This window comes from Poecilia latipinna, unplaced genomic scaffold (genome assembly GCF_001443285.1).
Source record: "Poecilia latipinna isolate Pla-1442-1.1 unplaced genomic scaffold, P_latipinna-1.0 Scaffold236, whole genome shotgun sequence".
Lineage (NCBI taxonomy): Eukaryota > Metazoa > Chordata > Actinopteri > Cyprinodontiformes > Poeciliidae > Poecilia > Poecilia latipinna.
In genome coordinates, this window is record NW_015112852.1 from 28,196 (window position 1) to 55,234 (window position 27,039).

At 38.0% G+C, this 27,039-nt stretch overlaps 1 protein-coding gene across 1 annotated transcript in view; it reads left to right on the forward strand.

Annotated features, from left to right (window-relative positions):
- Positions 1-12,086: 12,086 nt before the first annotated feature.
- The window catches only part of cdh19 (cadherin 19, type 2), a 128,252-nt gene continuing 113,299 nt past the window's right edge, over positions 12,087-27,039 (forward strand). The window contains exons 1-2 of the mRNA XM_015032262.1: positions 12,087-12,162; positions 13,058-13,144. The gene's annotated coding sequence lies outside the window, so the exon portion shown is untranslated. The remainder of the gene's footprint in view (positions 12,163-13,057; positions 13,145-27,039) is intronic.

Consider the following 27,039-nt stretch of genomic DNA (forward strand, 5'->3'; position numbering starts at 1 on the left):
TTGTAAATACAGATATAAGGTATCAGAAACACAGTGCTGTGCAGTTTGTTACACAGAACTGCATGTTCACAGAGCAGTAAGGGGTGTCCATTCTTGCCATACTGTTATTTGTTGTATATTGCTAACATATTGCATAAAAGAGTATGAAAAAACGGTTCCAGGAAACTAACCATTGTACCTGAAATCTGCTAAAACTACCTAGAACATTTTCTTTTTTGTCACTATGCATCCATAACAAAATTCTGCTTAGTTACTCTCTGCATCAAAAAACGGACAAAAGCATTTAAAACCTAACCCCCACGACATTAAAAAAAAGTCCAACAGTTAATTCAGAATGTTTGTGCAGAATAATTTATGTGCAGAGTAAACAAATTAACAAGTAAACAAATTTAGCAGCAATGGCGTGCAACTTGAGGTAGGATGTGTGAAAAAGTGCACAGTCCCGTTTTTATGTTATCATCCTCTAACTCATGAATGTCTTCGAGGAAGTTGTGTGAGTGTGTGGGGCAAATTTCACAGCTCTGGGGAAAAAGCTGTCTTTCGGTCTGGTGGAATGTGCTTTTATGTTCCTGTACCGTTTTCCAGAAGGAAGCAGTGAAAAAGTCCATTGCCAGGGTGGGTGGCGTCTGCAGCGATACATCTGGCCTTCTTCTGCATCCATCCACTGTGTACCGTTTCCAGACGTGGGAGAGGACTCCCCCCCAATTCCCTGTGCTGTTTTTACAACCCGGGCCAATTTCCTTCTGTCTTCTGCTGCGCAGCTGCCAGACTCCACTGTCATACTAAGACAGAAGATGCTTTTTTATGGTAGCTCTACAGAAGTTCACAAGCAGCTGAAAAGAGAGACCACTCTGTTATAGCTTTCTGGGGAAGAAGAGTCTTTGTTGGACCGTCACCAGGTACGATGTGTTCAGTGACCAAGTTAGGTTGTATGATGTTACGTGGCTAGCCAGGAACTTGATATTAGCCACACGGTCTACTCCCTCCCCATTATTGAGCAGATTATTGTGTTCTGTGCTCCTGGACCTCCTGTAATCCACAATGACCTCCTTGGTCTTGTTGAACACTTGGCACTGTTGGATCTATGAAAGGAGTCTGCTGAGGGCAAAAAAAAAAAGAAACAAATACCATTAAGGTTCTATATTTATTCATCCATCAATCTATTGTTTATACCTTCTTAGCTATTAACGCAAAGACAAACAACCACACATGCACTCAAATCTAAGGACAATCTAGAGAGACCAATTAACCGTTATGTTTTAGACTCTCGGAGCAAGCAGATCAGTTTCTTTGATTTAACTCTTTATAGATATATGTTTGAGTAAAATAAACTTTTATTCTGTGAGCTACTGACAACATGTCTCCTAAAGTCCAAGCAAAAATGTAGTATTTATTGACAGAAAGTGAGAAATGGTCAAAATAACTAAAGAGATGTAGAGGTTTCAGACCTCAAATAATGCAAAAATAAATAAATAAATAAATAAAGAAGAAGTTTATATTTAGAAACAACTCAGGAAGAGTTCAGAAATCAATGTTTGGTGGAAGAACCATGAGGTCTTCAATGGGGTTCAGCGCAGTGGTCTCTTAATTTTTTTCCAGAGCTGTAAATTCTTCTGTGTAAGAAAATTCACAATATATTTAAACTTGAAACTAAATCATTATTTTTATAAATCTCTAAAGTTTTATGGTCTATAATTATTCCACCATCAAATAGAATAGTTTAAATGCTTCCTCAAAAGTCTATAATTAAAATAACATTTATGTTCATGATGACTGTATGCCAACCTTTGCAGAAAAATGAGATTGCGCTGTAAATTTTAATTTGCATGTCTCTTTTTTTTTTTTTTGCTGTAAATTCTTCCAACCAGCAAGGCCTGTGTCTACTCATGCAGAAGTCTTTATGCGGCAACAAGAAAACCTCCAGATTATTAGACATGGATGACAGGAGCCTGACTGTTTCTCCGGCTGATGTGCATGACGGGAAAGAGGCAACAATTAGAAACATATCAGGAAGTTGTTCTGCCATGTTCTGACTGGTGGAAGCTGCAGAAGAGAGTGCACACACACTGCATCCCATGTCTCGGAGTGGTGAGTCAGTCATTTCGTTACTCATTTGTTCCTTATCCCTCCTGTAACACCCGAATGCTTTGGCGGAGCCCTCTGTACCTAATCCTTCCATGAACAGGAACATTATTCATAGAAAAACCTCAGGCTGATTCTCTGGAAGGGAGGGTTTTCCACAGGAATGGACTTACTAAGTAGCCTCTTTTGATTAACCCTGATTCACAGATGACAGGTAAAGAAAAAAATAATAACGAAACTGAATTTATTCTTGTATCAGTCTTTAGCTTTTATTTGTTCAGCTTTTGCAAGGACATGCATTAATGAAAATCATATTGTACAAGAAAGGCTCAATTCCAGCTTCCTCCTGTCACGTCTTGATGTTCTTCTGGGCAAGTCACTTAACCCCAAATCGCTTCACAATCTGCTCATTGTTGTGTAAAGTGTGTGTGTGTGTGTGTGTGTGTGTGTGTGTGTGTGTGTGTGTGAATGTACCTGGAGTGTAAAGTGCTTTGAGTGGTCAATATAACTAGAAAAGAGGCATATAAATTCAGTCCATTTACCATTTAATAACTTTGGGTTCATAAAATCATGCAACCACCGACAGGGTTTTCAGAAAAGACAGTTATTCACCACCTCTCACAAGACTTTTGTCACTTTTCCTGTCCTCTAAAATCTGTCTTTTTGTGACCGCTTTAAATTTATTATGACTCCATGGAGTGTGCAGACTCCTGATGTGACTAAGAATTTTATAATTGTTTGTCTGTCATTATTCACAAAAGGTTTTTTTTTTTTTTTTTCTCCTGCATTACATTAAAGTAGTTGAAAGTCTCTCTCTTCTGCTCTGCAGGGCATAAGCTCCATTATCCATAAATTAACTCTGTATTAAGATTCACAACTGCAAACCTACAGAAACTACCGGAGCAATAACAATCACCTTTAGCCATAAATATTTGAAAAATGCTAATTCTAATTAGGCATAGCTCAATTTGCACATACATTAAGAAACAGGAAAAATTGCATTCACTTTTTTTTTTATTATTATTTAAAAGGCTATTAAAAGGTGCATTATGTAAAACTGACTTTTTGGGCTTTATATGATGTTATAATGTTATTTGCTCATCAAAACCACATATGGAGTGTTGCTTTGATTCTTTCATCAGTTTGAGAAATCCTTGAACCTCCATGGTAACCATTAAGGGTTGCCTAAACGCTTGTTCATACAAAGTGTCGCCTCATTACACAACACCTCACCCATGTGCTTTTCCACCAGACTAGTGGCAGCGGCAATTAACAAACACCTGGTGGAACTGTGCATCTGCTGAGCTTATAATACAAACTATTTCCCAGTTTAATGCTCTGAAGAATGACTGTTAACGGTATGATTATGATAAAAGAGTTGTTGTAATGATCTGCTGAAAGCACAAGAGCTCCTTAAAGAAACTGAGGCCCAATTTGAAGGTGTCAAATTACTAAGTCAGATTTCTTTTAAGTTATGTTTGAAATCTACAGCATTTCTATAAGAACTGAAGATAATATAGTTACCTAATTGTGCTAAAGATGGCTCTATGCATGGGCCTTGAAAATACATAATGCTTAATGCCACCCCTTTAGGAGCCATTCCTGCTTACCTGAAGGGTAGTGATTAAGTACAGTGCAAAATGCATTACAGATTTTCACTATGTAACCATATTTTACAGAGTAGAAGAAAACATTTTCTTTCAGGTACACTCACATCCAGGCCTTATAGAAATATGCTCTCTTTTTTTAACTGGGTTGACTAACAAGGTTATTAGTTCTCATTGTAAAGTCTTTATGATGTGTTTAAAAGAAAAAAAAATCATTGGGTTCATATACTTTTGCTAAAGGATACTTTAAAATGATTATACAATTACATTTTGATAGGAAGTGTCGAACAAATGTCAAAGAAGGTGGTAGGTAGTCGGCATCAGCAGATATTTTGGGTTCATTCTTGATGAATTTAATTCAATGACATCACCATTTCCACCATCTTCAGTTCTCAGTTGACAAAATCTTACTGCTTTTATACAAAACTGACACAAACCTAAACCTCATAGGTCTCCACCATTAGATAACCGGTTAAACCAAATAACACAATCTGGAAAAAAAAGGAGTATTAATAAAATTGAAAACTTTTCTACAAAACTGAATAGTTTGCAACCTTAATACAGAGCAGATAAAAAAGTTACTGTGAAGAGAATAAATAAGACCTTACAAGAAAGAAAACCCTTCATTTGGCTATACCCAGTGATGTAATCAAAGTCATCATGAACCTGTACAAACAGGAAGTGGTGAGTCGGCCCCTCCCACACACCTGGTCTGGATGTAGGATCTGAACGAAGGAACAAACAATGGCGAGTACTCCAAATTAACAAATAATTCACCATAATTGAAAGAGAAGGAAAATTCAAATTAGCTTGTGATTCAGTATCGTTTCCTTAAAAAAAAAAAAAAAAAAAAAAAAAAAATGCTTGGATATAAACTGTAACATAATGCTACCACAAACAAACCCAGCAGAAGATCACATCAGGAGCATCATCTGCTTCAGTAAGAGAATTTTGGTAATTTTCTGTCTTATCCGATTTCAATCATACGCAGAAACCAAAACATGTGCAGAAATAGTGTAAAAGAGCAACAAATTAAGAATTCATCTAGAGCTGATATGTAAATGATTTATTCAACAATAAAAACAGCAGCCGCAGTTAAAAGGCTTAAACGGCAAAGTGTGCCTTTTATAGAACCAGTAGCAGAGCGCGGGAACACAGATTATCTTCACAGATGATCTGAGGCCTTTAACAACACAAGAACATTAATGGCTTTGCTCCTTAAACAGAAAAGCTCCCACACAGCTGCATAGGAAGTCTGAGCAGCCCGTCCCAGCCAATTAAATTTGGTATAATTTTATAGTCATAAAAATAATGGAAACCAACGTCAAGAGTTTCTTTCGTGCAATTCATATTTCATCTGAAAATAACAGAAAAAAAAATACAAATATGTTTTATAACAGCCCTCTGATGTCTGAGAAGAGCGAACAGATTTGCAGAGCTAATTTAAGCTAGGCGGTTTCCTCGCAGATTATCTCTGATGTTTGATAACTGATGCATAATCATCGCCATGAAAGGAGGTTTTACAGAGAAAATGATGAAAAGCTGCGCTATAATCTAATCCGTGCGCTCAGCTCGGCAATGCGATCACTCTGCCTTCCCTCTCATGGAGGTTATCCAGATAGAAATAAAAGGGGGGGACTCCATTTCAGCTGAGTAGTCATACCCTTTCGTTTTCCACCTTTATCTTTCGCCTTCGGTGGATCCGAGTTCCCAGGAGAGCCTCTCCCTTGCCGGCAGCCATCACTCCTGCCACTGCTCATTAATTAACCTTTGCCGCTGCTGCCAGCAGTCAGGGAGCGGGCTAAAATTCAGCCGGAGAGTAATCATCGATATAGCATCAGCAGGAGGCATTTGTGCTGCAGAATTAGCCTGCTAATGGAGAACAACACCATTATCGTAGAAGGTTTGAAAACGTGAACATGCAAATCGGGTGGAGTATCGTGAGAATTTTCCAGCTTACAGATTTGTTCTGATTTGGCCATTTTTGTCAGTTTTTGCAGATCACCAAGCAAATTTGAATATAACAAGCAGATTACCCGAGTAACGCTTCCAAATTCTGATTTTATTTATTAAAGGAAAAAAGATGCATAACTTCACCTGGCTCTATGTGAAAAAGCAGTTGTTTCTTAAGCCTAATAATTGATTGCGTCACCAACATTTATGATAACTGAACTGTTTTAATTCAGCCACATTGGAAGGTTTCCATGCAAGAAGGGCCTGGTAAACATCATGCCATGAAATCTCAATAAGGCCAGACTTTGATTTGGCCGAACTTCTTCCTTCAGGGTTATCTGCTGACGTAGGAGTAGCTCCAGTGTTAGAGTGATGTTTGTTTATTATTTTTCTGAAATGCTGTACTAGTCTGAAACACACTGTCAAAACATCTTTTGTCTTATCCGTCCTTTATTAATATTCGGATCATCAATAGTTTTTTTTTTGTCATATTTAAGACAAGTCTTTGTGATATTTTTAGTCTGCAGTGGTGCTACCATTGGACTTTCTCGATGGATGTTATTTTTTTGTCTAGACTGTTTCTTATTGATTGACCTCTGACCTTGTCTGAGTTAAGTGGTGTCTGCAGTGCTCAGGATGTTGTTTTCTGACCTTCTGGATGAGTCATTGACGTGCTCTTGGAGTAGTTTTGATAGATTGGTCACATCTTGGAAGATGCACCAATCTTCCATGTTCAGACTCTGCAGTTTGACATAGTCCCAACATTTTAGAAATCTCTCCGTAACCCATTTTTAGACTGATGGCTTTGTGCCTAAGAATATAATGTATTACTTTGTGAGATCATTTAGCCTGTCATGTTGTCAGAAAGGCCCCGTTAAAGAAATGTATTGATTCAGCAAGTCAGATAGTAATCTGATTTCTGTGCGACACACCTTTTTTCCCACAGTTGTGTCTAATTTTGCAATGAGACAATTATGTTTTTTCACAAAGGGCGAAGTCAGTTTCATTAGATTTATCCCTATGAAATTAAAGTAATTTGAACATTTTATTTTGTTATTTACGTAGGTTATCCTTGTCAATGATTAAAATTTGTTTCATGATCTGAAACCTTTTAGTGTAACAGAAAGCAAAAACAAAATAAATCCGTCAAGGGGCGACACATTTTTCACAGTAATTTATTTCTTGATGAAAGCACATCCCTTTTTGTGTCACAAGTACAAAATCAAGATGACTTTTGTGATGTAGTGTGAGCAGAGCAGAAGGTGGTGTTTTGCAGGGTTTTTTTTTCTTTTTTAACTCATTTTCAGTGTGGTAAACAACACATCTGAGTTCCTGGGATCCCAATGTTAGAATTTACCTACTGATAAATCCGCTGCACATAGATGCAGGAGTGTGTGGAGTCAAGGAATCGGCGATAATAGGAGTTGACTGGCGAGGAAATATGGCGCGTTGTCAATTTGCAGCTGGTGGCAAGTCATTTCTGTAGTGAAAATTGGATCTTCCGTGCCAATAAAGCACAGCGGCAACTGCTAATGAAGCCCAGTCTGGTCGCATAACAGAGGCAAATCACACCGGATGAGGCTTCCTGGAATTTCACTTCAGGCCACCCTTAACTCTGATACTTTTCAACTTGTTTATCAAAACACTTCTTAGGGCCAAAGCGTAAATTTTTAATGCATTTTTGTTCCCCTGAGGAGTTATTTTCTCTCTTTTATTTTAGAAGAAGAAATCCCTCTAACTGCTTTGCAGAATATAAGTTGTATTCTCAGATGGATGTTTTGCTAAATCTTCCATAAACCAGTAGATTCTGTTTAAAGTTTCTACTTGTTTTTCTACCAGTCTTTCACTCTGTTCATCCACAAAAGGTTCTCAAGTCAAACTCTGTCTGACGATTGAATTAAAGTCTGCGGACACAGATTTGTCTTTTCTTTTTGCACAGCAATATGACAGAACTGGAGATAATTGAAGTTGCTCTAGTTTGGAAAGCAAAACCATTTAGTAGAACCCGGCTTCATGTTAGCTTAGCTTGTCGTTGTTGACATTTTATCTGATATGTTCTGTTGTTCTGCTTATTGTGGACAGTTTGTAATCTCTCTGGGAAACTGAACCACTCAAAGCAACACTCTAAATAAGCCCCACCCTGTTCGTCAGTCCCTTCCCACCTTCATCACTTATGACGACAAACGTTAACTTCATAGAAGAGGCCCATTGGAAGTATATATTTCTGTTAATTTTGAATGATGGCTTAAACTAATAAAAATATAGCGTCTCAGAACTATTTGAATATTACATAAGATGTAATATGTAATACAAAAATGTCAAGTATACCTTTTACTCTCCTGAAGTTGCTTTCACAGCACTCTGTGCTTCGTCTGTCTTATACCTGTTGCTTTAGCACCTATTTCTACATTTTGCAAGTCTTACATGTGCATCACAGAATGTATCAAATGCAGTGCAAAGTGAAATTATCCTTTAATTTACAAATGAATTAGATAGACACTTCAATCATTCACAAACCCACTGTGTGTGGCCAGTTTTTACGCACTAAACTTTCCACTAACTGTACACACAACTACATAGAAGACTCGGTATCAAGTGCTTGTATTGCCTCCATCTTGCCCTATCGGCCCTGGTTAGAAAACTATGCTGTTCATATTAAAAAGCGCTGTTGCCAAAGACTCATTTCATTCAAACACTCCGGCTGTTGATGTGTGCAAAATGATGTGAAGGATGAAGAAAGAGAAACAAATTGCATCAATAAAGTTATTCTGCCGTTGTCGAACTGTTTTCGTAGGTCACAGCACGTCGAAGCGAAAAAGTAGACATGGTAGAGGTCTGAGACATGTTTTTATTCCGAGGTGCGGTGGTGAATCCAGCTGGCTCTTCTACAGACAGACAGAGACGGGGCAGAGGCCCTTTTCCTGGATGACACACTAAGTACTCCTTCATTACCCGGACGCAGAAACCATAACCCGGCTGTCAGGCTGCTACCGCGGCCACCACTCTTCTGAACCTTGTCTCGACAGGTCATGTCTGCCCGGAGGGATTATTTTCATGTTTTATGTCGCACACAATAGAACTGGTATTGGCGATGGAAAGAGGGGGAAAAAAAGAGGATGAATATATGTCTGAGTTTTTGTGGGGGCGTCCAATCTGGACTAATTACATCAAGCATGAGTCATTGATCTCTAATTAGTGGAATTGATGTATTTCAGTAGGAGGAACTGGCCTTATAACATTGGTCACAGCGTTCCTTTGAAATTACAGCAGAGCAGGATTCCTGCTGCTCATCTTCACGTACGTATTTTTATCTAGCAGACTTTCAGCAGGACAGAAATTGAAATCTGCTGCCCACAACTGGCAGACGACCTGACTGAGTAGCACAATCAGACTTTCACATCAGTCGCCGGGCCGCCCTATGATTTTGAGCTGAGCTCCTCTATAAGTGTCCTACCTGCATGTAAGACCAGAAAATCTAGTTCTTTGTGTTTGCTTTTGATGGTTTTACTTTTCCTCAACATCACACACTTGGCTCAGTTAAGCTTCACACAATGGTGGTCTATTTTTAAAAGAGGCACCTCGACTCCAGCAGGCTACTGGAGCCAAGAGGCACTCGTCCGTGAGCTTGTCTTGTTCTCTGAAATTTTATCAATATAGACGGCCAGATGGTTCATATTCTCAGGTCATATGCTTCATGAAATCAGCTATTTTTCTTGGGATAATTGTGAACTATTGTCTGCTTCTCTGTCTGTTAGAATTAACAAGTTTTGTGAAATGTCACAATGATGAAAGAAATTAGAGATTTATTTAGTTATATCTCCAGAATCAGTTGACCCAGAATGATTACTGTCTCTTTGAACAATGAGGAAAAGCCTGGATGATGTTATGGGTTTAGATTTACATTTATTTTTTGCACCTTTTGCAAAGAAACAACACAACCAACTGTTTTATTTTTCCTAAAACCACACTGGCCTCCAGAGAACAGATCGTGTCTATCAATTAAATTATCCAAGCTGGAGCTGAAATGTTTTTCTAATATTAAGCTGTGGCAGTAGAGAGATCAGTCTGTTAGGTTAGGTTTGGGGAGATGTTGTCACGGACAACAATTTTGCTGTTTATAATCCTTTTTTGTATTATTTTAGGGTTTAATTAACCCAGCATAACCCATAACGGTTGAATTGAACAGAAAGAAACACTTAAAATATATTACTCTGTCTGCAACAAACCTATACAAACGTGTCATGTATGTTACAGCTAACAAGATTTTAGGTATCATTTGTGCTTCTGAGAAAAGTACCTCCTTTGCTGTTGCTTTTCTAGCGCTACTGTTGAATTTAGCCATTTTTCAGTAGTTACATCCACCCTCTGGGATCACATAATGGCTCAAAGACGAATCTCTGCACCAACTGGCTTACCTTTGGATCTTACTTTGCCCCAAATGGGCAATGCACCAACTGGATGCTATTATCGTTTTAGCAACAGATGCACTGACTATTCCTGCGTGTTTATCCCCTCCCTACTCTTTTCTCTTTGCAAACTGTAATGAATGTTCACCACCAGACTACATTTGCAAGTTTTAAAGATACCCTACTTTATCTAACCGTAAAATTGCTGTTCTATTAATGCAAGGAAATATATCTTACAAAACAACTAACCCAGTTTGCTTTCCACAATATCAAAGAGAGATTGCACGTTTATTCTGACGTTCATTCTGAACTGGTGCTGTCCGACTCTCTTGGTTATGTCTTAAATCTGGGCTGCAATCTAAAACAAAATGCTATCAAGCTGGGACATGTTCCTCAGTCACAGTAAAGTGACTTTAATAATTTATCTGTCCTGACAAACCTCGTCTGATCTCCGGAGTTCCTCTGGCAGATTTTTTTTAGCAGCATCAGTTTTTCACTGATGCGGCTGAACCTCCGGCTCCCGGAGTGTTTGCTTATTGTCACCCGCATCCTTTTGCAGACACTCCTTGACGGCTTCTGATTTGACTTGAAGGCAAAAAAATTATGACATTACTTTAATAACTATTTGTGGTCATGGTGGGTTTGCTCCTGAACATTTTCTATAATGGGAGTAATGTGTAGATGGTGTCCCTCCGGCAGGACTGCCTCATTAAATGGCTGGAAACGAGTGACTGGCTGCAGGGGCCATGCATTATTGATGAGAGTGCCTGATTAATTGAAAATATCCTCAACACCAGGGGAGGGTGTGTGGTTGCGTGGACATGTCATGCGTGTGTGTGGATAGAGTGAGTAGCTTCATTTTGTGCAAACAACTTAATCAGCTGATGCATGCAGTGCACAAATTTTTTCATTGGTATTCTATAGAGTCTGTCCAACATTTTCTGTAATTACAGTCAAAACATGGAAGGTACAAACTGTTGTATTTATACAGGGAGAATACATGCTAGGATAATAATGTTAGGTAATCTGCAGAGTGTCGGTGTTGCACAGTTGGGAATATATTTGTTGGGGGACTGGAGAGTATTGTTTGTCTCCATCAATGCTGGTCTCCTTGCAACTGCAATGTTGCCTGGGTGCTTTAAATAAAAAAAAAATGAAGCTGTCAAGAGATGAGTAACTAGACAAAAATGAATTGGGAAAAACTAATGACCTGCAAACAAGACCACATAGTTTTACAAACTGTGTTTTAACACATCGGTAGATAAACCTGGACACACATCTTCCTCAAATGAAACACTCTAGTCTGATGAGATGCAAAGAAATTATAATTACCTTTAAAGAGGAGGTCTTATGTATTTTCCAGGCACATAGCACCGTTTTATAGAAAAATCAAGTAACTCGTAATGTCCATTTGCAGCATAGCCATAATTGGTGTTGTGAAATTGGCCTCTGTCCCTTTAAGAACCTCTTGCCCTTTCCAACACTCTCCCTTCAGCATAATCACACCAATGCTTCTCCAAAATAACCGTAAACAGAAGAGTTGCATTCAGCTTTTCTATGCTGGTGACTTCAATATTCAAATTTTCATTTTCATTGTGACGAGTTCATTGGACATTCAATAGTTCTTTCTTGTTCCGATTATTTAACACACTATATCAGATGGTCGTATTCTCAAGTCAGGAATGGTAGCAACACTATGTGGTGGAGAGGCTGTTTCTGAGCAAAGAAGACTTTTTGTATCAGTAAGATATTCAAAAGGAAAGTCTGAGGAAGGCTAAGGAAGTGAGAAGCTATTTAGAAGGAAGCTACAAGTCTAAAATAAATCTTATACTGTTGGAAAGCCTGTGTAGAGGGGTGAAATGAAAACAATAATGAAGAAAATGGGCACCCCAACATAATTTTTTTTATTTTTGTATCTTTAATTTCTCGTTGTAATAAGTTCCTCATTGTCATTTCAGTTATTTCGGTAATTCCGTGCAATTCCACACACAACCGCTAGGGGCGCCTGTCGCGTTGTTGGCAGTCGAGAAGACTGAGCACACTGAAGAAGAATAAATGTTCCTGTTGAATGTTAAGGGAAGCTCAACTTGTGTGTCGTTCTTCTTACACCACAGGTCAGTAGAAATTTTTACGCAAATAGTTCTCTTGAAGAGTTTAAAAGGTTCTTAAACCGAATGTCAACTAATGAGTTGTGTAGTTCGTTTTATGATTGTTGTGTACAAAAACGGGACATGTTCTGAAGGCTAATTGGAGCTAATGCTAGCGGACTTCTACGTGTGTGAGCTAGCTGAGGGGAAGCTGAAGGACTGCGGAGTTCCTTTTGGATATGTTGTGTTTTGCACATTTTGAGACAGTTCTCACTCAAAGGACATTATTTTGGTTTCTTTATTTTATGAATTTGATGCTTCTTTATGGGTTTGTTGAAAAAGAAATGGATAAACCATATATTTAGGTCATATATGTGAAGCTTAGCACAGAGGAATAACATTAAAGGTGTATTGTTCCTTTTTCACTTTTATATTAAAAAGTAGAGTTTTTTATGTGAGATGTAAAATATTCTTCTATTGAAACAATTAATATGGTTAAAATCTAAGATGTTTAAATGTTAAAAATATATTTCATTTGTGTTGATTAAAAATGGTAAAAGCTATAAAAATGGTTAAAAGCTAATTTATACATTTTTTATTTTGATAGTTAAATACAAAATATCTAAGAAAAGGGTACATGGTATTGGATTTAAAGCACTAACTACAAAGTTAATATGATTTAGTGAAGTAAAAGCTATTTGTGAATTAATTTTGTCATTTGATGGAACTCATAATGGAGCATGTTAAAAGAAGAATTGTTTGGTTTAAAGGGATATTACAGACATTTCTGATGTAATGAAGCTAATGGTTCTCTACTGAAGTATGTGATACCTTAAGTATGTTGTATGTGAAGTGTGTTTATTACACAGAAAAAGAATAAATCTTCCTGTTCAATGTGTGTGTTGTTCTTCTTATACCACAGCATCACACGTTGAGGGAAGATAATTTCTTCATTACCTTCAGCCCATCCAAGGTTCCTGCTGACTTCAATTTAAACAGTACCACATTTGTAAGTAAAATGTGTTGAGTTTGTGGCCTTAAATGTTTTGACTCCTTTCTGTCAATAGAGATTATTCAGCTATTGTCTATTATTTTGTGTCATTTATTGGATTAGGTGACTGAGGTTAGAAGAAACGTGACATTGGGGATTAAAAGTAATTGAATTAACTAACAGGGCTCTAAGTAGTGTGTGGGAAAACCCCACATATATGGCAGTGCCTTTTCATTGTGAATGGACGGAGTTCCTGAATTTCATTCTGTGTCAAAATATGGAATTAGAAATAAATGAAAATACTAAACGTCTTTGGACATTTGTGAAAAGACTGGTCCTGATTCGTTTAATATTTCTAACAACTTTTAGATTTTAAGACTAAATTTATTTTATTTTCCCTTTAATCATGCTTCACATGGTTTTCAGACCCTTGAGTGCTTAAACCATAGCATATAAGTTAACTACTGTTGGCCAACATAAATTAAACATATTAAATGTTGAAGTACATCTTGGGTGCATTATATATTTTCTCTTTTTTTTCTCTATATCCATCTATCTGTGTGAATGTTACCTGTATTTCATTCAGCGACCAGATTGGAACGTTTTCTTTCCTCTCCTCTTCACAGTATGTTACTGTGGCCTTTACGCAACCAGACAGCATTTAAGCCAGTCTGTCCAATCATTAAACTAAAGGCAAATTTTTTCTGCTCTTTGCAGAAAACCTCCTGAGTAAGCTGTTGGCCTTCTTGGCCTCTTCTGACACATTCAGCCCAAAAAAATCAAGCTTAGCTTCTGGTTTGTGGTACAGTACCTCCATTATCTTGTTGCTTTCCTTTCCTTTGTCAACATGCAAATTTAGTCCATTTTCCTCGCTGAAGTTCCATTAAGACCCATCAGGGCCCACTATCAGGAGTCTGTCTGAAGTCATGCCAGGGGAAATTACAAGCCCTGCTGGCAGCTGCCAATATGAAATGACTTATGTATAAACCCACGTTAATTTGAAATTCATAAAGGCAGAATATATTACAGAGTGATTCACTTTTTAAAATGCTTGAAGGACATAAACTTGTTTTATCCCTTAGTCAGATGAAGCATTAACTGACTAAAGTGGCTAAAACATTTGTGCATAGTTAGACATAAATTGTCTTGTATCCATTAAGGTTCTTTGCATAAAGAAAACCTGGCAGTCTTGAACACCAGAATTTGATCTTTAGTTGATGGACTCAGCATATTTTAAACTGAGTGGAAGCAGAACCGTTGACTGCAAATAATTACCATGTGCCATTCTTTCTATTGTCTTGTTCCATGGCAGTATGTCTAGCACAACGAGACGTGGAGTGGAGACTGCGGTCACAAATTGTTTAAGTTCATGTTAAAGGTTGGAGTCAGAAGTGTTGCTGTGCCCCCTCCAGAGAAATGACAGTTAAAGAGTAAAAATATTACTGCAGAAACAACAAGCTCCTCTCCCTCTACTTCCACGACTGGAAACTGTGAGTTTGAGTGTGTGCTAATGAAGACGGCAGTTTAACAAATTTACTTGCTGTGCAGAGATTTCAGGCCAACACCTCCCACACTGCTAAGGGTTTTCACCAGGAAGAGGTCTCGCTTACTTTAATTTATTTTTCTCATGAGAAAATATGATACATTAGCATAAAAGTGATGAGGATAAATATGTTTTACATTAAAACTTAAGGGAAGCATATACTAATCAGATATTGATCTCACAGAATTGCTGAGGGGGTTATTAGAGTTTGATTTCCCATTTCTTGTTTTTGTGGATTTGTAAAAGGCCTGAAACTCTAATATGTCTTATATTGGGTTTCTTGCATGACTTTAATGACTATCTGGCTCTTTCAGACCCAAAGTCAGAATCATGTCCACATTCTTTCCACAAAGCTGAGGTTGTTCCAAGAGCGAGTGAAATTCTGCCAGGGCCCCACCTTGTCACAGAGTCTTTTTCTGTTGCTCATGGAAAGGATTTCAATTCACATCAGTCTTCCTGGGAATGGAGTCAGTTTCTCCACGGGTGTATTCACACCTGAGACTTTGAGTCTGTTTTAAATGTTGGTAAAAACCAGGCTCTGGTCCATTTAACACTTAACTTCGTACAAAGGCTGTTGACTATCGGCTATTAGAAATGATTGGTCGCTGGAGTTGGCTTTGTTGAAGTTTATAATATTACCCAATAGCTAACATTCGGCCGTGACATTTTTAATGCACCGGTTCGATACTATGAAGCTTACCGGAAACTGCCAGCACTGTAAACAACCATAAACAACAAGAGATGAACCAAATGCATCAGTTGTTAATGTTAATTCAGTATTTGGAACTGAGGCTAACACGAACTAAACAGCTTTGTTCACTTACTCTGCTGCCATTTCAAAATTCCTCAGTTCTAAGACGGTGCAGAAAATCAAAGTCATCATTCATAACTTCTCGTTCTGATCGCTGATTGACCCGGTTCAAATTCTACTGGAGAAATCCACTTCAGTGGGAAAAAACCCAGACGGAGCACTGAAGGGAGATTAAAATGGCCAGACGAGTTTCCCTTGCTAGTTCAGATCCTTTGTGCAGGTGTGAATATGCTTAAATGAGCCCTGGTGCAGACCAAACAACCAGACCTACTTTTGGAGGTAGTTCCACTTCCCCACAAACTTTTTAAACTCTTTTTCATTATATTTCTGGTGGTCAAAAGGTTACACTACAATCACTTGTTATAGATTTGCATAATACATTGACACACAACTGCCATTGCAATGTCAATGTGTGACAAAAAAGGTATGTTGACTGGATTTATTGGTATGTTCAATGTATTCAGGCTCGGTTTACTTGTGAAGTATTTGACCTTTTTGATTGAGCTTTCCTATCCATGTTGACCTGTTCAAATAAAGATTTCAGCGACGAAGATGCTCAGGGAGAGTAGTATTTGGGGTCGTCATTCTTTTTTTGTGGTGTTCCAAAAAAGTAAGAGTAGACGAGAGGAAAATGGAACTAACATTGTGATATACTAAAAATTATATCACGTTGTTCAGCCCAGACTTGATTCCATTTATTTGTGTTGACAACCTAACCAAAGAAACTGGGTCTAACCCATAGCCAATCCTCTTGGGTTCCCTCAACCCAGCACTGGATCGGTTCATATTTGACCAAGGGCTGGGAATTCAAATTAGTCCAAATTTCTGTTTTAAGAGTTCCAGCTGGTTTGAGCTGGAACACTTCAGCTCAAAGCATCTCATTTTATGTTATAATCTCTTGGAAAATCACTTAAAACTGACATAAATTTTCAGCAGATGCTCATTTGCCTTCACCCATCAAGCCACGTTGCCAACATCTTGTTTGTATGTTTTTGTTTCAACTGACACCTGTTTTTTTTCCATCTCAAATACTGCATCTCACCCTTTTGTAGACCAAATAAACACCTCTCTCATCTAATAACCTTGTATGACACCCGTTCTCTTCTCCACACCGTGTTGTGTGATTAAGCTCAATGGGCTGTAACAGGTAAATTCAGACGCCCGTCTAAAAAGACTGATAATCCCGTGGATTGCCTCTCTGTCCTTGACACGTGTGCTTCTTTTATGTTAAAAAATAAGCTCCAAGCATTTTGCTACTAGCAGCAATGTGCTGTTGTGCATCTGCCTCCCAAATGACCCTTTCTCTTCTGAAGGCCACTGATTGCAGATAATAGCTTATTGCTGAGAAAATCAATCAGATTCCCCTTTAAAGATTGTCAGCGGGCATGTTTGTTTGCTGCCCGTAATCATGTTTACTCTGCTCAAACTCTGGTCATATTAAATGAGAATCGTGTCCGTATAGAAAGCCAACTGAATTAAATTTGCTCGCATCTGATCATCGGGTCACTAGACAAAGGCCATCAATATTTCTTCTCCTAGATGTGCTTTCTTTCAAGGACTGCACGCTGTTTTTTTTTTTTTATTTCCATCCAAGTCAGGGTGATCTTCATCTAATAGCTCTCACTTCCTATTTCAAATGAGAGCCGTGTAATTGGAAAATAATAACCCTCTGTGATGAATTAGAATCATTTTAAGGCCTTATAACCTGAAGGTGCACAATTCAGAAATTCATCTGTGCATTTGCTTCAGCTCCCCTTTGATAATACACTCCTTCCCTCACATCCTGTGTAGGAATCCAAGTAACTGAAAATGAGATTTCTTGAGTTGGTGTTACTTTTGATGAAGGTTTGTCTGTCCCGGGTGATTGCAGTGCCAACATTTGGCAGGTGCAAATGACTGCAAAAACCCAGTTCGCAGTGTTTCCTTTGCTTGCCAAGCCAATTTATGGTAGACTTTCATTAGGATTATTGGCAGGGCTGTCAGGTTAATATTTGATGGGGAAGAGAAGGAGAAAAAAAAAACTAAATGAGGTCATTTGCACTTTCATGAACATTCTCATTAGTAGAAGCCAATATTTTGCAGGTCACGGTTGAATAACATGCTGAATTATCAATATCAGTAGACGGAAACCAGTTTGTATTTCATAGCTACTGCAGACAGAGCATTCACAGAATGCATTGGGGGATTGCAAAATTCTTTGTTGCACTGATATAATGCTCTCAGTTTTCATTGTGAGGCGTTTGAGAGAGGTATCCACCAGAGATATGTCAGCGGTTCCTTTCAGGTTTCATGCTACAGCTGGTTCTGTTACAACTGTAGCTCTTGCCAATCCATCCATCAGTCAATATGAGATCAAGAAACATCCAATATGTCGCATTTCATCGCTTCTGTTTTCATTGCATTAATGACTACTTGCTGTTTGATTCTGTTGGGCTGCATTTAGTTTTTTGGTAGCTGTGATTGATGAACATTCATCAGGTCCAATTACAGATTAATGTTTACAGATTAAACCAACAAAGAAAGATGACAAAACCAGCTAAACATTTTGCACTTTATCCTATTGAAACACTTATATCTGAGCAGAAGTAATTAAAGATAGGCAGCCAAGTGAAGCATTTTAAACTTAAACTGTCTTCTTTAACATGTCACAAGGCTGGAAGATATCAAGAACAAGCAACTTTCAAGATCAATCATTTTCCTTGTGAAAATGTAACTTAATTGTGCAAAAAAGAAATAGAAGCACATGAATAGATTTGTTTTGAAAAGATAAATCATTATGTTATGACTCCGGTGGTTTTTTTTTTTTGTGTGCAAAAAGTACAGCTGCCTTGAGAATAGAAACATTTTAAAGGCTGAATAAACCTGTGTTCAATCTATCACGTAGTTCAAATTGAATGCTATATTTTTTTTGTGCAAAGTCAAAAAGCAGATATGATTGTGGTTTGAAGCATCAACACACTGAAAAGATTAAATGCAGCCTTCATTTATTCATTTCAACTTTTTGTTACAGTATATGCTGCTCAATTTATGACGAGAGTGTAAACTTAGCTGAAAGTAGAAAAAAGTGACAGCATTGCAGGCAGTCACTGGAGCACCTGCAATCAATCAAAAATGGTATCTAAAGGTCACCAAGCAGAGAATGGCTGATGATGCTGCTGAATAATAGACTCTTCTTCAAATGATTAAGGGCTTTGTTACAACTGCTTTGGTCCACAGCATTCGTTTTATCTCCTTATAACTCATGAATTGTGTTTGATTTCACTTGGTGAAAGTCTAGATATTTAACATATGTCCTTTCCTTTTTAAATAGTCTGTAATTTCTTTGATTCTATAATTACCCTGTTCAACTTTTCTAATGCTTTTCATTTGAACCTCTATTGAGTGTTTTTGCCACCATCATAGCACTCTGGAAGAAGGAATGCTCTATTTCAATAGGATGTCCCTGCTTACATACAGGCTTTCGTCCTAAGAGTTAAGTGTCTTTCGTATTTACACCACTTGGCCCAGTACATTGTTTGCCCTGCTACAGCCACTAATAAACCTATTTTGTTAGTATGTGTATGCAGAGAGAAGATCTAGCAGTGAGTAATCTTTGGTTCCTTCTTTTTTTCCATCCTTAAACTTTTCTTAATTTGAGGTTCAGAGCCAAAACATTAGATCAAAGCTCCTCAACTCTCACTGTTTGATGATGTATATAGGCCACATGTTGCTGCTTCTTTTATAACACTCCAGCTTTGTGGCGCCATGATGGTATAAAAGATAAATAAGTAAAATTACACAGATTAAAATAAAGACTTACAGTTTCATAGAACGATGATGCCAAACATCATTAGTCTTTTTAAAGTTGAGTTTTTTTGTCCTGCTGTACAACTTTAAATGGCTCTGATGCTGGAATTGGAACAAGTACACTTAGCAAATCAGAGTGTAGGAGAGCAATCTTATTTCACTCATCTAATTTTTTAAAGCACAGAAAAAAGATTTTGGCCTTTGGAGTTGAGGAAATGAAAGGCTTCAGCATCCACAAAGTAATGATACTAACCTTTTCAACAAACACTTTTATATTAAATAATCTTTGCAGCTAAGTGTATATAAATGTACTCTGCATATGTAATAGGTTGGGTTAGTTTTTTAACATTGTTTTACTATTTAGTGAGGATAAACACTCCACAGCTCAGCCGCATTAAAACATCTTTTTGCTTTAGGTATTAGGAAACCTCTACTGCATATTGCTCTTTATATGCTGGTAATAAATGTATTTTTCATTTGAGAAAAGAAATGCAGATCAAAGGGAAGGAGGCAACATTTATAAATTTTACCGCAATGCACCTAAAGCAGATGGTGTTTTAAAAACTCTATTCCATTGGATTTTAGTGCTGTAAAGCCCCCAAATATTGGGGGCTTTACTTCACAGAAATGATTGAAAAATTAAATTCACAGTCAGTCTTTCAAGTACTTTTTAAAGAACTTTCAAAAGCACATATATGGAGTGACTTCTAAGTGACATTTTCTAGCCTAATATGTCAGAAAATGGATCATAGAAGGAGCTACACAGAAGGTGTTTTGTTGCTGGTCTGAATGTCCGTTTGTCTATCCATCCCAGATGCTGATGACTTCATTAGAGCAACCCAAGTCATTTCTAAGCAATATAGTATCTGGTGGAGCTTGCTGAAATTAACCAATAAACTCCTCTGGAGGAAAGAATGGCTGTTGTTAAATTGTTCACAGTGATGCATTTTGGCGGAGTAATTATGTTCCTGAAACAAAATAATTCACCCCTCTGCATTCTGGCCAACTAGTCTGTAATTATAGTCAAACTCGGGGCCTGTGATGCTTTAATCAGTCTGTGACACTGAACTGCTCGATTTGTAATTAAAGAAATAGGCAGGATTTAAGCACTGACATATGAGAGAGGATAGGGGCAAGACTGTCAGGACCTTCAAATACAGTAAGAAATGATTCCTTTGGATTCCATAATTGTCAAGGAGACTGCATTTCAGAGCAAAACTGTGGAATTATGGAAATCAAAATGCAACTTTACAAATAAAACACGATGAGGTTTAAAACATAAAACCAAGAAAATAGCCAAAGTAAATTTTCATACATTCAGAAACAAATGTTTCTCTTTGGTGTGTCCTAAGCAGAACTGATGTTAAGGCTATTTTTGTGTTGTAGTGAATTACAAGTCATGCTACAACCTTTTGTTTGGTTTTATATTGAAACCAACAACAAGAACAGAAATGCATGGGGATAAAGCTTGCTATATACAGGAGCACTACCAGTGGGAATAACCCACAGAGTCCCTGATGCTCAGAATGAAGATTATTACCAAGGTTGTTGTTCAGGCGACGGCAAAACAGAAGGACTCCCTCAGAGAACTCCTAGGAGTCATCCCCAGGCATCTCTGCTGTGCTTTAGTCATTATTCTACCTCTTCTTCATCTCTGTGAGAGTACTAGGTTAGTCACAGGATGCCCATATTGGCCTCTCATTTATACAGTCGGCTACGGTTGAGCTCAACACCATTCAATCTGCAAGAAGAGTTGCTCGAGGAAGAGTCTCCGCCACTTGGAGCAGGAAACGCCATGTAATGAAAACACTCGACAGCTCGTTCTGTAGAGGTTGACGTCAATGTCAAAAGTCAGATCCTGTGACAGACGTGATTAAATATTTAAAAGTGTTGATGGTGCAACTTGAGAGTCTTCCTGTGCATCTGGGATACAGTCGCTCTAAAGAGGGCTTGTGGACAAGAGCTGTTAATTTTCACGTCTCGCTTCTCACCACCCAGAGAGGAAACCAGGATCCTCAGGAAGTTAGACAAGTCAAAACTCATGCTTTGCTTGGAAAAAAAAAAGTTTCCTTTTAAGCCAAAAAATGAATGGGATTAGCCCACTTTTTTGTTTCTTGCTTACTGTAAATCACTTGGAAGACTCCAGCTAAAAAAGCTTAAATGGCTCATACACAAATCTAATGAATCTTAAGAAGAGATTAAATAGTTATTCTCATAAATGAGCATAGAAGGAGATAAAAAGTCATTCCTAAGATTTTGAAAAAGAGATATTTGTTGTACCTTTGGTTATTCTGGGTTCTTTTGTTTCCTCCTGGATGAGTCATTGATGGACTCTACGAGTAATGCTGGAATGCCGACCACTCCTGGGAAAGTTCACCGCTATTTTATGATTTCTCCACCGGAGATTCTGACTTTCTGACTGATTTGTACTTTACTGACTTTGAATTTCTTCATATCATGGCATAATATGTTGCCTTTTGTGATCCTTTAGTATGCTTAATGATGTAAGACAAGGTCTATTGTGGTTATTCCTCGATTCTAAAAGTCTGGCAGTAATCAGACCTAGCTGTTTGTGTTTGTTTTGTTTTGTTGTTGGTTACAAAGGCAAAAAAATAAAAAATAAAAAAATCGTAAAAACAACCCTGAAATACTGCAGGGGCTGGTTAGTTTAAACTATGATCAGGCTTATTTTAAGTTTGTGCTCATAATATTGAAACTTGCAGCTTCTGTTGCCTTGTCTCAGTTTCTCTTTGTTTTTGGCTGTCGGTATCATTTGGGTCATTGGTCAGTAAGACTCCTTGTTTGACTGCATATGAGGTCAGGTTGGATCCTCTCACACTAACTTTTCCATCCGCTCTTCTTGCCGACTAAACTTCTTGTTTAGTCGACTTAAAATGTTGCAGAAACTCTACAGCTATAGGATACATTTTGTTTTATATCCATGATCTTCATGATCGTTTCTATGCTGACATCAGTAAAACGTATAAGAATTGTAGAATTTGGCCGATTGTACAAACTGAGGATCTTAGCAGATGGTCTGTTTCTTACTTTCATTGTTACAATGCCAGTTTTTTATTGTTTTATAAAAACAAGTCTCTGTGGCAAATTAGATCTTGAATATCAATGAGATAAACTGTATAAAGTTCAAATGAAACAAAAAAAAAATCCACTAAACAGACATGTATTTCTCATAAGTGTAACAACTTCCAAGATGTTATTGTAAGGTCATCTTACTTTTCCAGAAAATTTTAAACAAATGTGGCAACAAAATAATAAATTAACTTTAGTTTGGAGATACGGACATCAGTTTGCTGAAAACATTTCCAATTTTATTATCACAGTTTTTCCCCCAGACTGAACTCTTGAGGCTCTTTTCCAAAACAGCTTGACATTATGAATTTAAGCAGATCAGACAGTTTTAAATGACAATTAATACAAGTGTGGTTCTTTTCCATTGCTTCACAGAACTTTTTAATTGGCTTTTTAATCACAAGTCAATGTATTACAGCTCTAAGGAGCAAATCGGATATACTTAAATGAAAGAATGATGACAACCGAACTCTTCATGATTTTCTTTGACATGCTTTCAATGCTTCAAACTTTAAAGCTTTTTATTGTCTCTTCACATAGCAGCTGCTAATTTATAGGCTTGGTTCTTTGCGAATCTTTCCGATAATGCCTGCTGTTAGACTTCTCTCAGGAGAAAAGCCTCTCACACGCACTTTCTATTTTCATTCTTTTGATTTTTGCTGATGAAATGGAGATTATTTGTGATTTAAGCTCTTTAATCAATAATACAAGAAAAATGTGCAAGTAAGGATGAAAGAAATGAGTCCAAAGTAGAAAATCAAAGTAAGTTCTAAGCTGGACGAGGCTTTTTATGGAGTATCGAGGTAAGAGATATAAGCAGGAAGAGGTAATGGAGAAGTCCCCTCGGGAGGAGCCAGCCTGGAAGCTGAACCACCTCTGAAGATTGGATTAATATTGCATGGGCGTTTGTGTGAGGCTGACTCTTTTAAAGAACACTGATTACTTCATTCACTGTTTTGAATCCTTCAAAAGTGGGAAACATGTCCAAACTACAACAAAACTGAGGCAGCAGTGAAAACAAAGCCTTGGAAAACGCAGCTGACAGCTTGAGGGAGACGTTTTTGCTGCTCTTGAGAAAAGTGCCGAGGTTAGAGTATGCATTTTTGAGGTTTCAGTTGGCATGTAATTTGTGTGAATAACTAGCTTTACAAGGTTTGTTTGCTGAAACTCAAGTCAAGAGGAGTTGAAGCCTTGTGAGGTCTGCATGTTTGTGAAAGTTTAACGTCTAGATAAACATCTTCAGTTTTTCAACAGAGGACAAACTTTTATTGACATCTGCAGGATTCAGTAGACAGACTTTTTTCACAGACAGTCAAAGAGTCTTAGGCAAGACTTGAACAAATAGCTTCAGGAATTGTCTGGTATCGGGTTGTCAGCCTGTTGGGAGATTATATGTGTGGGCGAATCACTGCAAGAATGGCATTAACTCTGAAGCAACAAGGGACTCAAGGTTGTGGTTCAACCCACACAGTAAATTTCTATCGGCTTCAGCAGACAGCACCACCCCCAAGGTCATGACCTCCTTGGTTCATGACCTCCAGGGGAGGATCCAGCAGAGGCTGAAGATAAATTAGAACAAGTAGTTAACCCAGCCATTTGACATTTTTTTTCCTGTGGAGCTGAAACTTTTGATGAATGAGGAAAGCAGTAAGGATAGTTTTTTTTTTTTTCCTACAATAATCTTGCAGCTAAAATACATTTTGTCAGTGTTGAAACTTTTCCCTCTAGTCAATGTTTTGCTATGTCGATATTTGCTGAACCGAGATAAAACAACATGTTGTATTTCAAACCTTTTTAGCAGTGAACACACTTATTCTACTAATTAATAGTTACAATTTTCAACTTCCTGTTGCTGAACTCTGCACTCGTTTGGTCTAGATCAAGATTACATGGTCTGCTCCTTTTGACTGTAAGCAGCTCTAATCATAGATAATCTCAGGACTCCAAATTGCCTTTGTTGGCAGGATACGCTTTCCTTTTTAAGAAAAATAACAGCTGAAAAACAGAGGAAGGATTCGTCAGAGTTTAAAACTTTGCACCACTCTTTCAGAGCCCCATTGTCCTACTTTCTTCAAGGTTTCACCTTGTACTTGATGTTTGTCTTTAATAGAAGTGGCTGCTTTTCTACAACAAAACCTTTGGCTGAATGTCTTCACTTTAATGTGTTTATCGTATATTTGTCCATCCACCCGCTACCAATGTTGAAGCTTTCTGCTGGCAACAGCTCCATTCTGCAGTGAAGTCTTTGGAACACTATTAAAAATCAATGTAAATGTTGCTCGGTTAAATACAGAAGCTCTTAAGAATTTGTGTGACTGCCAAAACTTTGGGTCATCAACTGTAGGCTTTGGACTCGGCTCAGAACTGCAATAACTTTATCCTTATTGCTGAGGATTTAAAATTAATAAGATTTTGGTAACAGACTTGGGATGGACTGGTGACCTGTCCAGGGTGAACCCCGTCTCTCGTCTGTTGACCGGGATAGGCACCAGTACCCCTGCAGCCCCATTATGGATAAGCGAGTATGATAATGGATGGATGGATAATGGACTTAGCATGGCAGGAAAGCTGCAGAGTTTTAGCTCTGAACTCTTTCACACATCTAATTTGTTTTCAAGCAGCATCTTAATGTTTAACGTGTCTCTGAGCGGCAATCGAGTGTGTCCACAGTTGTCAATAATGACTGCGGGAAGAGCTCAGGTCACACTTCCAAAAGAAAATCTGTTTCCATGAAGCATCTGATGAGAGTTTGATAAAGTGGTTGTCTGTTGCAGGTAAACAAATCAATGAATATAAGAGAATCAATAAAGTAGTAACACTCTTTCAGGAACACTAGGTTTGATGATTCCCATTCTAAGGCTGCCTCCACTAACCACAGCTGAGCAATCAAACAACAAACATGGAACCATAAATGTAGACGTGATACTTTCAGACGAATCCAAAATGGTCAAGCTGTGCAAACTGATTGAAAAAAAACTTCTCTTTAATGAGGCATGTGCCCAAATCGACATGGAGAAAAATGGGTTTCTTCTTTTTAATTCTTTAAGTTTCTTTGAGACAGATTTTCTTTTCCTAAGGTTAGGTTTTTTTTAGTAAATGAAATTCATGCATATTAGCCATATTAGCCACACTGCAAAAGTCAGTAACTGTCAAATTGTAAACAGGAAGAGGCCCATTATATGTTACTACTACCATACAGTACCTGGCAAATATATCCATGCTACTTCATTTCTTTCACATGTTAAGGATTTTTTTAATTAATATTTCATGTAGCACACCAACCCAACATTTTTCATAGCAGAAGAAGGTTAACACGATGTTGCTAAAACCTCACTTAAACGCGAGTACCAGCTGTCGACTAAACCACAGTTCTGGCTATCAGAGGCAACATTCGGCCTAATTCCAAATCCATATACTGTAATTTTGGGACTATTGAAAAGGATTTATTTTACATCGGAGGCGGCAGTTTCTGAGACCAGTGAAAACATGTTTGACAGAAAGCCTACTCATTAAAACCAATCCTCCATGTAATACTCGCTGCACTGTGACACGTCTCTTTTACATATTCCCATGGGAATCTGTAAGGTAATTGTTGAGCACTCATAGGAACCTGTTTTGGCCGTTAAATTTATCGTTTACACACGTTTCCCTTTCAGGTGGTTTATCTAGGACGATCGAGTTTGGTTGTGGAAGACAACTGAACAATACCTCTATTGAATGTGAGATTTCTCACACTTTTGTTGCACAGAGTGTGGATGCTCCATTTCCATTCTCGTTAGGGGAGGTACCCATATTCCCATAAAGACATTATGACTGACTGGATTATATTTATTTTACTTGGTTTGTACGAAATTGTAAAGTCACAGAAAAGAAAAAAAGACCCATCATCTCACTCGTATCCACAGACTCGTAGCTCTACACTCAAATCACAGAGCTTGTAAAAACTTTAACAAGGCCAGTCTTTACATCAAGAGAACTGTGTTCAACTAAGGTATAAATGCAAAGAAATGCACAGAGACACATTTCAGTGATGATGCCAGAAGCTTATTTAACCAACAGGCTAATCAGATGTCACTTTTACTTTTGCTGTTTGCATGTTACCTCATTCATTATTGCTCAGATTTGTTGCCACATGTTACAGTTGTGCAGCTGCTTCGGTGGGTAATGGTGTGTCGGAGGGTTGGGTGGCCATGCTGGACAGATGCAGTGAATCAATTTTTGCTAAGTTTTCATACATTTTGATCTTTGTAACATTTTGTCATGTTGCAAACTTCAGTTGCGTTAAATTGGGATTTATTTGTGACAGACCATCTTGGTCATGAGAAATTGTCAAGTTGAATTTTTATTTTTTAAGATTTTTACACAGCAAAATCTGAAACGTGTGTTGTGTTTTTTTAACACCCCCAAGTCATTACTTTGTAGAGCCACATTTGCAACAATTTATGAAGTCTCATGGTGTCCACCTTAGTGCTGCAGTAGATCAGGAGGTAGGGATTCGTCCTGGAACCGGTGGGCTGCCGGTGGCGTCAATTGTGTGGCAACCTCGTTTCTGTCAGCCTGCCCCAGGGCAGCCGTGGCTATGATGTAGCTTCCCACCTGCAGAGTGTGAATGACAGAATGTAGTTTGAAGTGCTTCGGAGACCTCAGACTTAATAAAGTGCTCTGCAAATGCAGGTCATTTAC